At 44.7% G+C, this 16,558-nt stretch overlaps 1 protein-coding gene across 7 annotated transcripts in view; it reads right to left on the bottom strand.

Annotated features, from left to right (window-relative positions):
• LOC131061314 (glutamate receptor 3.3) overlaps positions 1-16,558 on the bottom strand; it is a 74,918-nt gene that overhangs the window by 50,089 nt on the left and 8,271 nt on the right. The window lies entirely within an intron of this gene.

Raw genomic sequence — 16,558 nt, 5'->3', positions numbered from 1 at the left:
CATATTGCTTCATTGGGTTTTCATGATGATCAAGAAGTTGAAGAATATGCAATCACGGATGAGCATAGTGACCTTATGGGTTTTACTCTTAGGGGATTAGCCACACATGAATTACTTTGGGGTGTTAAGAAAGACACCTACATTAAAAATTTGGTGTCGGCACCTATTTCTTATGATATGGCAGCTATCCATTTGTTGATTGGTGACACAATTTTCCTTGATTCTACATGGGCTAGTGGCTGTCTTATTTTGATTTCCAATGCACTTTCAGATTTGGCATGGTCTACATCAGCTATTCAGTGGCACGAGAGTGTGTGGGGCCATACCTACTTGATGGGTAGTGAGTATGTGATGGATGGTTTACTTGATGACTCACTTTGTACAGAGGTTGGGAGCAAGTATGATCAGTTACTTGACTTGCTTCCTCGTGAGGCTTATACTCCTGGGACATGTGATGAGGTGATTGAGTTGGTTCAGTAGATTCAGTTGATAGTACAGGAGTTGTGTGGTGATCTTAGGGACATTACACGGATTTTCCCTTGGCATCTAGGTGGAGTAGAGTTTTTCTTGCAACTGAGATTGCTTGGGGACAAGCAATTTCAGGAAGGGTAATGTCCCCATTTTTGGAGTAAGAGTAATTAATTAATTTAATTAGTTAAGTTGTCCAAATTATTATTATTTTTTTGATGGATAGCTTAATTAATTATTTTATTTAATGGTATTAAGTAAATTATGTTTACCTCACTGGGTAAACAGGAAGAATACAGAAATCGAACAGCAATGTATAATGCAAATATAAAAGAAGTACCAGAATAAGCTTTCCATTAATGTCAAAGGATGTTCATATTATATCCGTCGTCAACATTACATGTCACACGACTAACATTACATGTCTCAACACCCGAAGGTGGTACAATATATGACTGCCGAAGGGGTGCGACCCAACCGTCGCGACTCCAACTACCTACCCGTCGACTAACTAACTATTGATAATTAACATTACTAACTATACACTTTTTCTCGATAACATCATCCCCCCCAAAAAAGAAGTCGTCTCCGACGACTAACAACAAAATGGAGACAATGTAATATAAATATACAACCAAGTGAAAGTCAAGGAGGGGGCTGAGGAAGCGTCCCTGAAGTCGAAGGGTGAGATGCGGGTGGCTGGGCCGCCAGGCAGGCACGGAGCTCATAGACCTGCTGGGTGCGTGCTGCCACATCCCGCTCTGCTACCAACACCTTCTCTAAGGCAGTCTTCACCATAAGCGCAGCCTCCAGTAGCTCCCTCTCCTTGGTATCGGCGGACTCCGTCATGCGAACCAACTGAGCCTGAACAACATCTAACTCCTGCTGGATGAGACTCCGCGCACCCTGTTCCTCTGAAAGACGGGCGTCCACCGCAACCTTCTCTGCGCGGGCTGTCTCAAGCTGTGCGACCAACTCTGATCTCTCGGCTGCCCACGAGGCTTGTTGCCTAGCCATGTCCTGCTCTAACTCCACTCGAGCAGCCTCGCGAACTACGGACTCATGCTGTGTCTGGCGTAAGGTATAGTAGGCCTCCCTATAAACCTGCTCAATCTCCCGGACGAGAGTCGTCACCCTACTCTCCACGACGGGCTGAGGCACACACCAAGCCTCCAACATCGCCTCCGTCTGGGTAACTGGCCACCCTCGTGCCTCAAAACATGAGGTGAAAGCTGCGGGACAGCCCTCTCGCATAAACTGGAGGACCTGCTCTAATTCCTCCACAACCTGCTGTAGAGACCGTGTCTGGGCCGCGGCCACCACTCGCTGACCCCTCGTCACCATATCTGCCAGATAAACCTCAATGTCCTCTCCCTCTAGCCCCGATGTAGGTACAGGAAGCCCACGTGGTAACTCAAAAGTCTCCTCAACCACACCAACTGCATCCTGCTGGCCCAGAACACCCTCTCCAAGGACCTGTCCCTCTGCTGGTGCCTGCGTCTCCGCCGAGGAATCCTCCAGATCCACCACCTCAGTGGGAGGCTCTCGCCGAGGTGAGAGTACAGCTGCTCCTACAGGTGGCGTCACTGTCATCTGGAATCTCCGGGTTAGCCAACTCCCCATAGCCGCCACCGATGGAACTGCACTTAACACCTCTGACCCTCTCTCCCCCTCGGAAACATGTCCCGCGACGGGCTCCTCCAACAAGGAGGCCGCAACCGTCACCACTGCATCGGATCCTACGACATCCAGTCGCACCTGAGGCTCCGTCTCAACTATCTCCTCTGCCATGCCTCCCTGCGGTGGACCACACAACTCTGCCGTGCTGTCGGTACATGCCTCGGCTGGTATGGTGGAAGGTGCTGCGGCCGGCTGCATGGGCCTGAGTGTAACGGGCGTGCGGCTCTGTCCAAATGCCGGAATCGAAGTACTGCCCGCGGACGACCCCACAAGTGTGCCAAGTGGGAGTGTGGGTGGTGCAAACAACACTCGCTCTCCGACGGGCTCCATCCTCCCCTCGTCTGTGGCCCGACTGCTACTGTCATCCTCGTCCTCCGAATCCTCAGAATCCTCTGCACTGCTGGAAGTTTCACCCATTGTGCCATCGTCCGTCTTTCATCCAACTTATTTAAGGCGTATAGTCTCTCTCGAAGGCTTTCCATGTCGCCTAGTTTGTTGTCAATGGCGATTCTGAGACTTGGCACCATGAATTCGATCGGTACCACAGCCTCCTGGCCATACATCAATTGGAAAGGTGTCTGCCCGGTGGTTACTTTGTAAGTTGTGCGGTACGCCCAAAGTACCGAAGGCAGACGCTCTTCCCAGTCTTCCTTTTCCACCCCACAGGACTTATAAATTACCGACACGATGATTTTGTTGGTTGCCTCGGCCTGACCGTTTGCCCTGGGATAGTACGGACTCGATAGAGAATGAAAAATTTTGAACTCGGTTGTCAGTAGTCGAACAATATGATTTACAAAGTGCCCCCCTCTATCACTTGTCAGTTGAATCGGTATTCCGTACCGGGTGATAATCTGTTCATAAATGAATTTCGCCGTGCTGACAGCGAAGTTGTCTGCCAACGCCTTGGCTTCGACCCATTTGGTCAAATATTCTGTCGCCACGACAATGTATCTACATCGTCGGGCACGACTCGGTTTTAATGGACCAACGAAGTCTAACCCCCATCTTTCGAACAATTCTTGAGCATGCGCCGGGTTAAGTGGCATGAAATCTCTTTTTAATGGTCGCCCAGCACGCTGACATGTATCACAACTTGTCACCCATTCTCTGGCGTCATTATGCAGTGTCGGCCACCACAAGCCAGCTAGTAGGACCTTCCTTGCTGTCGTATCCGGTCCCATGTGCCCTCCAGCAGCCCCTTCATGGGCTTCCCTCAATACTCCTGGGATTTCCTCTTCCAAGACGCATCGTCGTAGGATCTGGTCAGGTCCCATTTTGTAGAGAAGACCATTTATAAGTTGGAATGTTCGGCTTCTTAATACAAGTTTCCGTCTTTCACCTGGTGGCATTTCCTTCGGAAATGTTGATGTTGACAGATATTCCCCCACACTCGTGTACCAATGAGGAAGGATGGCAATGCGGAAAAGATGGGTGTCCGGAAAATCCTCGCTAATGCCTTCGGCCGGCTCTCCCGACTTGATCCGTGATAGCTGGTCGGCTATGACGTGGCTCCTGCCCGATCTGACAATGATGTTGAATGTAAATTCTTGTAACAGCAACAGCCATCGACTAATCCGCCCCTGGATGATTGGCTTGTTCACCAAATACATCAACGCCTGGTGATCCACATAAAATGTGAATGGTGTCGCCAATAAATAATGTCGGAATTTTTGGACGGAGTATACCATGCCGAGGGCTTCTCTCTCCGTCGTGCTGTAGTTCCTCTCCGCGTTTGACAAGAGTCGACTTGCAAAATATACTGGGTGGTCCAGCCCGTGGCTGCCGACCTGTGCCAGGGTGGCCCCTATGGCGAAGTTGGATGCGTCGACATGTACATGGAACTCTTTGTCCCAGTCTGGGTATGTCAAGATTGGCGCACCCACCAATCGTGATTTTAACTCTTGAAAAGCCTCTTCCTGGGCCGTCCCCCAGACGTACGGCTCCCCCCTTCATGTCAGCTTATCAAGTGGGTATGATACTTGGGCAAAGTTCTTAATAAACCGCCTATAATACCCGATGTGTCCAAGAAATGACTTGACGCCGGTGACATCGTCGGGCGCCTCCATCTCTACAATGACTCGTATTTTGTCAGGGTCCGTCTTCAGTCCAGCCTTACAGACGATGTGCCCTAGTAACTTGCCCTGAGGCACCATGAATCTGCATTTCTTGGGGTTTAGGGCGAGGCGGGCTCGTCGGCATCTCTCCATGCATTCGCCAAGTGCGGCCAGATGTGCCTCCTCCGTGCTGTAAATGGACCAATCATCCAAGAATGCTTTGAAGTTTCCTACGGACATTTTATCGAAGATATGGAGGATTATCCGTTGAAAGGTAGCTGGCGCATTGCACAACCCGAATGGCATCCGGTTGTATGCATAGACGCCATCTTCTACGACAAAGGTGGTCTTCAATTTGTCCTCCTCTGCAATGGAAATTTGATTGTATCCGGAGAATCCATCCATAAACGAATAAATTTCATGACCCGCGACTTCCTCGAGAATGGTGTCTGTGAATGGTATGGGAAACGGATCTTTAATTGTGACAGCATTCAAACACCTGAAGTCTACACAGATTCTTATCTGATCGGCCTCCTTTTTCAAAGATATCACAATGGGTGATACCCATTCACTCGTCTGGACCTTGAAGATAATCCCTGATTCCAGCATGCGGTCAATTTCATTATTTACCCTGGCCGCATAATTTTTGTTCATTCTATATGGCCTCTTCCGTACGGGCACGGCTCCGGGAACCAAAGGGATCCGATGTACACAAAGTTCTTGTGGTACCCCCTTGAGGTCCTTATATGTCCAAGCGAACACGTCTTTGTATTCTGTAAAGATTTTGAACGCCGCCGTCTTTAAGACAGGATTCCAGTCGTCGCCGACTAGAATATTTTTCTGTTCTGAAGTTTCTCCAAGGTTTGTAACTTGAAGTGCGGATTCTTCATACCTTATGGGCTTACTTTTGTCAAACTTGTGCGCTGGTGCGTCATCCACAGGGACATCCCCTTCCTTGTATTGTCCGTACTCTGGCGGAAACTCGTTCATGTCAGGTCCTTCAATCCCCAACATATTGCACCCGTACAATAATTCATAGTCTTCCATTTGCCAATGGAAGAGCCCTCTCAAAGAATCCGTCTCATCCTCAGAACAGGCTTGAATTCCTAAGATGCCTTCATCATTTGGTTCCCTGCCCTCCTTCCCTTCGTCGGTATCGTCTCTGTCGGACTCTGACTCCGACGCCAACTCTTCACTGACCTGTTGAGTTTTGAGGTCAATGGTATACCTTCGGCCAGCCTTTTCCAAGGACAAGGTGTTTTTCTTCCAATTGTGATTTGCTTTGGCCGCCACCAACCAGCCTCTGCCGAGGATGGCGTCGTACCCCTTCTTCTTCAATGGGATGACCACAAAATTCAGGACGAATGGCTGTGTTCCGATCGTCACCTGTTGCGCCATGAGTGTGCCCAGCGGCTTGATGCCGTGTTGGTCTGCTCCCAATAAATTAAAGGTGGACGGCCAGAGAGTAGGTTTACCCAATTTTTTCCATGTTTCCTCTGGCAAGACATTTACTCCCGACCCGCCGTCGACAATTGTGTCGGTCAGGATGGTGCCCAATATACCCATTTCCACCACTGCTGGGTGTCTACCATTGTTGATCGTCAGGGTTAATGGGTCTGCTGCTGTCTCGCCAAGGTTGTCCTCCAGGCACAATCTTGACATACCCAGACTGGGACAAAGAGTTCCATGTACATGTCGACGCATCCAACTTCGCCATAGGGGCCACCCTGGCACAGGTCGGCAGCCACGGGCTAGACCACCCAGTATATTTTGCAAGTCGACTCTTGTCAAACGCGGAGAGGAACTACAGCACGACGGAGTATACCATGCCGAGGGCTTCTCTCTCCGTCGTGCTGTAGTTCCTCTCCGCGTTTGACAAGAGTCGACTTGCAAAATATACTGGGTGGTCCAGCCCGTGGCTGCCGACCTGTGCCAGGGTGGCCCCTATGGCGAAGTTGGATGCGTCGACATGTACATGGAACTCTTTGTCCCAGTCTGGGTATGTCAAGATTGGCGCACCCACCAATCGTGATTTTAACTCTTGAAAAGCCTCTTCCTGGGCCGTCCCCCAGACGTACGGCTCCCCCCTTCATGTCAGCTTATCAAGTGGGTATGATACTTGGGCAAAGTTCTTAATAAACCGCCTATAATACCCGATGTGTCCAAGAAATGACTTGACGCCGGTGACATCGTCGGGCGCGACTCGGTTTTAATGGACCAACGAAGTCTAACCCCCATCTTTCGAACAATTCTTGAGCGACACCACTGAGAAATGTTGCAAAACATTTAGGAATCAATCCTTCTAAAGGAAAACTCAGAAAACTTCCCTCAACAAATCCAGGAGTTAAGAAACACTTACAAGAAGAGACCATCATATTGAGACAAAGTATCAAGTCCACAGTTACCCATGTGTGTGCAAATGCGTTAATTCCCCTCAACAAGACAATCATGATCTTCAGGTTCCCCTGTGATAAGCTACGTAGTTTGTCTAAACTCCAAAAGCATCCTGGATAGAGCCTCGCTGCCAGTCAGACGTCCATAGTCCCGACGAGGTTATCGCCGCAAGCTCACGAACATTGCTCCATTGCCAGTCAGGCGTCTATAGCCCCGATGGAGTTATTCGAAAATTCCCTTTAGCCAATTTGATATTCCTCTTTAGCTCATTTCTTTTCTTTTGATTTTCTTTATTTTTTCATCTTTTCTTTTGATACTGCTTTTCAGTTCTGTCAATTCTTTGGCTTGTGAGTAAAAAACTCACTAGGGTTTGAGGATTGCGGTGGCGCTGAAGCTAGACTTTAGATTTTCACTGATCACAGCTTCGCCTGTAAACCATAATGACTCAGAGATTATAAGTGTGTGAAAATATAATAACTGGAGGACAAAAATACGTGAGTTCAATAAGCTAATCTACTTCAATGCAAATACGTCCTGACTCAAAGCTTCATTAAAAGAAACTCCCTTTGTAATTCCAAAAGACCTCATGATTTTCCAAATGCATCCAACAATCCAGCAGGAAGTCGGAGCGTTACATAACAAAATCACCCCATGTCAAATGGATACCCCTCAGGACAAAACAACTAACCTAAAACAAAAGCACCTAAACTAAAACAAAACGGAAACAAAACAAAACAAACGAAAAAACAACGAAAGCAAACTAAACTAACTATGTACAAGGGAAGGCCTTGGCATTTTAGGATTGGAAATAATGTTTGAGATATCTCCCATTGACAGGCAACGGGATGTCCTCTCCAGTTAAAGTCTGCAACCTAAATGCATTTTCTCCCAATATCTCTGAAATTTGATAAGGGCCTTTCCAAAGCTTATCAAACTTATCATGTTCTCCTCTTTTCTCATGTGCTTTGTCCCAATACAGGACGAGATCTGAAATTCGGAACGCCTTGACTCTTGCTTGTCGATCAAACCATCTCTTCACCACTCCTTGGTGTTTAGCAAAGGTTTCTAGTGCTTGATCTCGTTTCTCTTCTAAATTCATCAACTGTGTCAACCTGGCCTGCACTGCATCAGTGTCTTCCATGTACTCCTGAATGAATCTCAAGGTTGGAATCCTGAGTTGCATGGGGAAGACTGGGTCTTGGCCATAAACTAGAAAATAAGGCGAAATGCCTAATGCGTTCTTTGTTCTGATTCTGTCTGCCCATAAAGCAAATCTCAACTGGGTGTGCCATTCTCTTGGACTTCTCTCTAATAATTTCTTGATAACACTGAGCAAATTTTTGTTGGTGGATTCTGCTAATCCATTACCCTGAGGATAATAATTTGATGAAAACTTGAGGGTTATCCCGTACTCAAAAGCCCAATTTGAGAATCTCAATGATGTGAATGCCGATCCATTGTCGCAAACCAACGCATAGGGGCATCCAAACCTTGTGATTATGTTCTCCTCTAGAAACTTGATTACAACTTCAGTAGAACAAACCTTAAGTGCCTGTGCCTCTGACCATCTGGTACAATAATCTGTAGCTGTAATGATGTACTTGTGTTGTGCTGAGGATGCGGGGTTGATGACACCAATAAAGTCCATTCCCCATTTAGCAAATGGTCTGGCCTCAATCACCGGATTCAGTGGCATGGCAGGATTTCTTTCTCTAATAGCTGCGACTTGACGTGTGGCAAGTCTTAATGTGATTGAATGTATCTTTAAAAAGCGTAGGCCAGTAATATCCTGCTCTTAGGATCTGGTGAGCTGTGGCGAGGTTGGCTCCATGTCCGGTTCCAAACTTGGAATGGAAATGTTCAGTTATCTGCTTTGCTTCATCTTTGCCAACACATCTCAGGTATACTCCTTCATAGTTTTTACGGTATAAAACAGATCCTTGAAGCATGTAATGTTGACACTTTAATCTTAATGCTCTTTTCTGTGTAGGTGTCATATGAGCAGGACATCTGTGATTAAGCAAATATGTCACAATGTCTTTGTACCATTCATCAGGCGTGACATCCTCTAATTCATAAATTTGTTGGACTAATCCTGGCCCATCTATTGCCAATGTCTGCGCCAAAGCTTGTCCTCGGACCAGTTTCATGGGCTGTATCTCAATATCAAATTCTTGGATAATGGCGACCCACTTTCCTCTTCTCTCACCTAATTCATTTTGCATGAGAAGAGTCTTGACTGCCGCATCAGGCACTATTGCATAAATCTTGGCTCTCAGGAGGCAATGTCTGAATTTCTTCACTGCCTTTACTAATGCGTATGCTTGCTTTTCAACGTTTGGATATCTCAATTCTGCATCTTTCAACGGGGTGCTCATGAAAGCAATTGGGTTTTCGTCCCTCTCTTCACTTCTTTGGGTGAGAATGGCGGCACAAGTGTATTCGGAAGCGAAGGAATATAAATAAAATGGTTTGAGATAATCTGGACTAATCAAAACTGGCGCTTCCATGATTGCGGTCTTTATTTCTTCAAATGCCCTTCTAGCTTGTGGAGTCCACTCAACCTTTGCATCTTTCTTTAACATTTCATTCAATGGTCTGACAATCTCGGCAAATCCGGTAATGAACTTTCGGACGAAGTTGATCTTGCCGAAAAATGATTTGAGCTCTTTCTTGCTTGCTGGCAAATTGATAGTAGATATGGCCCTCACCCTTTCAGGATCAATAGATATTCCTTTCTCTGAAATGACATGTCCTAAAAGCTTTCCTTCTGTGACTCCAAATATGCATTTCTTTGGATTAAGGGAGACACCGTATCTTCTACATCTTTGGAAGACTCTTCTCAAATCGTCCACATGATCTTCTCTCTGCCTAGAGAAAACTGTGATATCATCCATATATATAATAATGCTTTTACCAATTAAATCTCTGAAAGCGATATCCATAGCTCTCTGGAATGTGGCCCCGGCGTTTATGAGTCCAAAAGGCATTCTCTTATAGGCAAATGTTCCCCATTTGGTAGTGAAAGCAGTCTTTAGTCGATCTTCAGGTTCGACTAGGACTTGATTGTATCCTGAATATCCGTCTAGGAAGGACATCATCTGTGATCCATTAACGATCTGCAATACTTCATCTAATGATGGGAGCGGATAGTTATCTTTCTCTGATGCTCTGTTAAGATTTCTAAAATCCACACACAATCTGATCTCTCCATTTTTCTTTCTAACAGGTACCAGGTTGGCGACCCACGTCGAGTGTCTTACTGGGAAGATGATTTTAGCTGTGAGTAACTTCCTCACTTCTTGGTATATCAATGGTTCCAACAAAGGATTGACGGGTCTTTGTCTTTGCCTAAATGGCCTACTTCCTGGCTTCAACGGGATTGTGTGAGTGATAATTGCAGTGTCGTAGGTCTTAAGATCTTCATAGCTCCATGCGATGACATCTGGGAAGTCCCTCATGCTCTTTAGGATTCCATCTTTTTCAGTCGCTGTGCAGGACTTTCCAATGAAAACATTTTTAACTTGTGTCTCGTCACCTAGATTGATTGCGTCACACATATTGCCTTCTACGCTGTGATTCTTCTTTTCTTTCAACTTGTCAGGATCAAAAATCCTTTCTAATTCAACCATTCCTTTCGGAATAGTGTTTGTCTTTAAGTTCAGGACCCCTTCGGCATCGAACTCAGCTTCACCTACTTCATCTTCATCTATGATCTGTGTTAAGAAGACGTCCGTGCTGGTTAGGAAGTCTAGAATGTGCTTGTCGTCTTCGAAAACTTGGAAATTGGTAATGTTGTCTGGGACTGAAGGAACTGATATTAACTCAATTGTAAACTTCTTTAGTCCTTCCATTGCTAATGGAATTAATGAGCTCGCGGCCTGTGCAAGTGAATTGGCCACTTGATTCTGATGTCTATAAATTGAATTGATATTGAAAGCTTCAAAACTTTCAATTAGATCCCAGACTCGATTCCTATACTTAGTTAGCCTTTTGTCATGGCAAACATATTGCTTCCTGATTTGCCTTACTGCGATTTCTGAGTCTCCATATACTTGCAGTATCTTTGCCCCCTTTTGGATGGCTAATAATAATCCATGAACCAAAGATTCATATTCTGCTACGTTGTTGGTGCAAGGGAACTGCAATCTGTGAGCGGCAAGGTATGTTTCTCCCTTAGGACCAATTAATTCATATCCGGCTCCGGATCCTTGTTTGGACTTAGATCCGTCGAATCTTAATGTCCATATCTGATTTTCTTGATTGTCTGCTTCTAGACTTTCATGACTTTCATCTGTTGTATCGGACGAAACTTCATCTTCCACAGAACTCTCGGTCTCTGTAGAGCTTTCATCTTCTGAATCTTGAGCTTCTTCTATAATTAGTGTCTGCGGGACTCTTTTATATACTTGTTCCAATGCGGTCTGGCATAAAGCACAAGATAATTCTGAGTGGACGGCATTGTGAATTCTACACCAATTCGGAAGGAGCAAATCTCGGACAGATGTTAGATTGCCAAGTTGTACACTTTGCTGGATGTTTCTTTGTACAAACCTTCTGAAGTTTTCAAACATGCCTTCGTCCTCTTGATCGGATCCTTGATCACTTTCAATGACTATCTCCGTCGATTCCATGACCTCCTGCTGGGTATTTTCATCTCGCACATCTTGTATCATCAAGATCTCCTCCACTTTTGGCTTGTATGTTCCTAGGTCGGACTCTAAAAATAGGACTTCATTGTCTTCCCCATATTCAGTTATCATCAATCTCAACCTTGGGGTGCTATCAATTTTAATCTGGTTCGGGACTCCTCTCCATGGTAGCCACATGTGTGCGAAATCGGTCGATACATATCCATTCAATTTTCGGGACCAATCTCGACTCAGGAGCATTCCATATGAATCTGGAATATCCACCACTGATATATCTATAAAATTCTGGACTCTTGGGTCCGCGGCCAATTGCATATGAATATTGTTCAACTCTCCCATGACTGGAACTTCTGTTTTGTCAAGCTGAGTGACCTTCCTCTTGGTAGGTGCGGGAGTTATTCCAAGTCTTTGACAAACAGCCAGGGGCATGACATTGCTTGAGGCTCCGGAATCATAAAGGCAATTGTGTAATAATTTTCCAAATATTCTGACTGATAGCAGAAACGGGGCCGGTTCGTCCTTTCCTTGAGAAGGAGCTGAATTTTCTTCACTTGATTCTTGATGTTTAACTTGATTAATCTTCGAGTGATCTTCCTTCGCTGGGCTCTCCTCTTTCGAGTGACTGGCTTCGCTTGTAGATTTATCCCTCTTTACAACATCTTTCTTGCTTCCGACTTCCTTTTCGGGAAGAACCAAGTTAGTAGTGAGATTCTCTTTGACTATAGGCTGAGCTTTCTTTGTTTCGCCTCTTTTAAGTAATACTTTTCCTTCCAACATATCTTCCTTTTTAGCTGGGAAGGTTATAGTTTGGACCATGCACTCATTTTGTTCGGGTTGTTCTTGAGAATCGGCCTCCTCTTGAGTCATATTGATAGTGGCTTGAACATTTGACCTTGTTGCACTAGGTTCACTCAAACTATTGATCACTGCCTCTTTAATTTCAGACACTTTGAGCAACTCGTAGAGTGGTAAACTTACCTTGACTTTCTTGAGTTCATCTAACACCAAGGCGGCCAATCTTTTCATTTCATTTCCCGCGGGAGGTGAAATATTCCTTTGTCTGTATTCTTGAGTGTTTTGTGGATATTCAGGGACGTTGCTGGCTTGGGGATCTGGCGGAGTTGAAAAATTGTTTGGAGGAATCGACGTTGTTAAAGGTTCAGGATTTCTCTGATTCCTGTGATAAACTCTTTGGTTTGCACCTCCTGACGATTGGTGGAACACTTCCTTGATTCCTTCTACTAAAACACTGTCGTTCAATGGTGGGAAATAGTATTCTGAATCCTCTACAGGTCCATTTGCAGATGCTGGCGGAAACTGAGATCCTGGTGGCACCATCGGTCCATTGGCCGATTCTGGAGGAAATCTCCCATTTTGTACTTGACTAATTTCCTCTTGTGAATATCTGCAGGTTTCAACGATCATGGCTTGACCATACTGCGTGGTTGGAACAATTTCGTACCCTGTGGTGGGAGGATTTTCAGGCGGATTGGTAGTACGCATCTCTTGTTGGAAAATGTCGGCCGCAATTTTGAACTCAGGACACTACAACTCGGAATGTTGGTTCGTGTTGTGGAGTCTGCACCAACTGGACAAGGCTGCTTCGGCTAAAAACACTTTGCTCGAAGAGGGGTTCTCTTGACTTTGCGCATTTGGTGGATTGTCCAAGGGCGTCACCACATTTCCATTGTTCGGAGCTGTATTCCATGGTCTTCTTTGGAAACCTTGATTATTATTTCCTTGATAATTGTTTCTGAATCCTTGATTATTATTCCCTTGGAAATTCTGGTTGTTCGTGTGTTGGCCATGGTTGGCCCTCTGCATGCTCTGGAGTTGATTATTCTGGTTCCTCAGGTGAGTTACCTCAGTTGACAGCCTCTTGACTTGTTCAATTAGCTCTTTCATTTCGTCTTTCTCTTCTTGTGTCCTTGACGAATTTGTAGCGTTTTGCAGGTACACAGGTTGAGCGGGTGGGGCTTGAGAAATTGGAGCTCCTGGGTGAAGGACCAACTGATTCGCCGGCTGTATGCTGGGATATGTCGCTTGCGGGATTGGATTCATGACTGGAGTTTGGTTGGCCAAAGCCGTGCCAACTGCCTGCATCTGGTTAGGTGCTGCGACGGGTCCCATATGTAGTAGTGGTCCAGTGATGTTTTGTCCCATGTGCTTACTTACTTCAATGGCCCTTGTATAGGCCGCATTTAGATCATTCGGAGTTGGATGTGTCCTTACGAACATAGCTGTGAGATGATCTAAGGCTCCATAGTAAATTTCCCTTGGATCTGCAATAAGATAAGGACGACGTAACATTGTGTATGCTCGGTGAAATCTGTCGTTGAAGGAAGTAATAGGTTCATGTTCTCTCCTTCGAACCTCAACAAACTGTCTGTATAACTCTGCTGGTGTAGTTGGGATGCCAAATTTAGCAATGAATGCGTCTTTCATCGCGTCCCAAGTCCTGATGGACCCTGTAGGCAAATGAATAAACCAAAAGTATGCCTCTTCTCCCAATGAGTAGGGAAAAAGCCTACATGCCACATCTCCATATTCAATTTGTCTGTTACGAAGAAGGTCCTCGAACATCTTGATGTGATCTTCTGCTGTGCGATGGAAATCACTAACATTGAACTTGGAACAAAAGTGTTCTGGATTCTTCGGCATATCATGGTAAACTGCAAATTCCAATGGTGATGGATTGTTGACTAGCCACGTCGCACCATTAAGTACATGAGGAGGAGGAGGTGGAGGTGGAGCACGATGAGCCATTGTATTCCTTGAAACTGAACTTGACGAACTAGCTTGGCTCTTTGTTTGTGAAATTGCTTGGATACTAGATTGGATTGCCGCTTGCACTTGTTCTTGAAGAACTTGTGATGACTCAGGAGATCCTTCCAATCTTAGTTCGAACTCCTTGGGAGTGTCCTCTCTCTTAACTCGCTTTGCTTTGGAAGTAAACTGAAGTTCACTTAGATCCTTGATGCCTGGTGTGGACCTCAACAACCTTTGATGTTTCTCCGGCGAGAATGAACCAATGCGATCCAGCGTGAAGTCTTGCAAGGATTATTGTGGGTTCCTTTGATTGCGAAGATTCCTAGCTATGACCCTTTGATGTTCTTCGGCTATATCTTCCTCTTGCTCCAAGATGATTCTGACTCTGTTATATTCGACTTGACTTCTCCTTGCGTTCCAAGCTACTTGATTCAATTGGGAAATGATGTCTTCTTGGGTATTGCCTACTTGCAAATTGGGTTGCACCACTTGATTCAGTCCTTCATTCGGCAACACCATCATACTTCATGATCATGTTTGCAATGTTTTTCTCTTTTCAAAATCTTCGGACTTCGAACTTTGAAACTAAAGAGCCCTCCTTCTAGCGCCAATTCTGTTGACGTGTATTTCATACACAATCATACACAGAATAAAATACCGACAGGCATCTTATCCTCTCTTGAGAAAATAGTCTCTAACTGCTGAAGATCTGCGAAAAGGATCAGTTAGATAGACTCCAAGGTTCTTTTAGTGGGGTCTCCACGTGTGGACAAGCTTTTTAGTGGTATGATGTGATTTGCTGTTTCCTTCAAGGCGTCTTACGGATTCAATGGCTCGAAGATTTTACTAATCTAAAAAGGAACTTTTCAAAAAAATGGAAAAAGGATAGGGTTTAAGTAAGTCTAATCTAGCCTAACCCTATGAACGACTTAGCATGAATGAGATTTGGCAAGACTCAACCAACTTCAATTTTGCCATAAGATAACAACTCAACTGAAATTAGTGCGATCTTCTAAGGTAATAATGGTGTTCAATACATCAAAGACCAAGGACACTACTACGAAGGTACATATCCAAGATACGAAAATGCTTGAAGGTTAAGGACTCAAAATGTTTTCCAGTCGACCACGCAAGGCGTTCCTACAATCAGCAAGAAGCTAGTGGTTTGGATTGCGAATCCTACCAAATATCAAATCTCACACTTAGTCTTTCAAATTAACAAACTACTTTGATTGAGCGTGATTCAAGTACATCCAACAACCATGAAGATAACTCAAGAAACTTGCAACAAAACACCATAACTTCAATATTTTATTGATTTCCAAGTCATCATATACAACAATTGCTTGAACTTCTCTCTTCAAGACTCAATCTTGCTACAAAATAAAATTGCTTACAACTCTAATCTCTCTATTTCACTCTTATCTGACTATTCGACTATTAACTATTTTTCTATTTTTTAAATGAAATGAAAAATGGGGGTATAAATAGCATCCCCAGTTACAATGAAAGGTCCAGATTGAAAGCAAATCAATGGACAAGATCATGACACCTAAACCCTAATTAGGGTTTGTTACAAATGACCTCCTTTTTACTGAACAACATTAAATACATAGCCAAATATTAAATTTGGCACAAAAATCTAGGAGGTATCAACCAATGAGAAATAAGATGTCATGCCATCTGTAACAACCTTTCATCTAGAATCTTATTCCCTTTCCAATTCTCTTTCTTAGCATATGCAATGAATTTAGTCACGATTCCTTCGATTTCTGTGCTTGGAATCTCGGGAAGATTCTTGATACTCTCTTCTAAGTGGATGACCTGATCAAATGCATCTAGAAGAGTTGCGTCCCAAGTAGGTTCAAGTTCCTTTGTTCTATCAATCAGGAGCATGGTGGCATACATCTGATCATACTGCTCATCTGTAACATCTGCGTCCTTGCGAAAGATGATCGTGATTCTATCCTCAAACTCTTGTAAATCCACATCTGTCTCGACCTCGATCCTTCTGCCAAGAATGGTACGAAGTACCTCAAATACTCTGTCCTGGATCGGATTGATCACCTCCTCAACTTGACCACATCTAACACTGATGTCCTCAAAGAGAACACTCTTTATATGGAGTAAGGTTGACCACTGAAACAAACTGTGAGAATCACCTTCCAAGATCCTCTCTTGTGCTAAAATTCTCCTGGATGTGTGTCTTATAACTTTCAAGACAGGGATGACAACGTCCTTGGTATGGGCAAATGCAGCTACTGTTGCCATCAATCTGTGAATAATCTCAAGAACTTGGATAGCCTGATGGGTGATCTTCGACATCCTTGTAACAAACTCAATGGCCACCGTGTGAGATCTATCCATCCAACCACATGTACGCTGGACCAGGTTCCTGAATCTTTCTGCTTCATTGATTGATTGAAGGGGCAATGCCTGCAATGGTGATCTAACTGGATCCTGACGTCCCAAAGGTTCATTGATGTGACTGAAATATGTCCTCCATGCACCGACCTCTCTCTCAAGCTTTCTATTCTT

This window comes from Cryptomeria japonica, chromosome 11 (assembly GCF_030272615.1).
Source record: "Cryptomeria japonica chromosome 11, Sugi_1.0, whole genome shotgun sequence".
Classification (NCBI taxonomy): Eukaryota; Viridiplantae; Streptophyta; class Pinopsida; order Cupressales; family Cupressaceae; genus Cryptomeria; species Cryptomeria japonica.
This window is presented reverse-complemented; position numbering and strand designations above follow the sequence as displayed.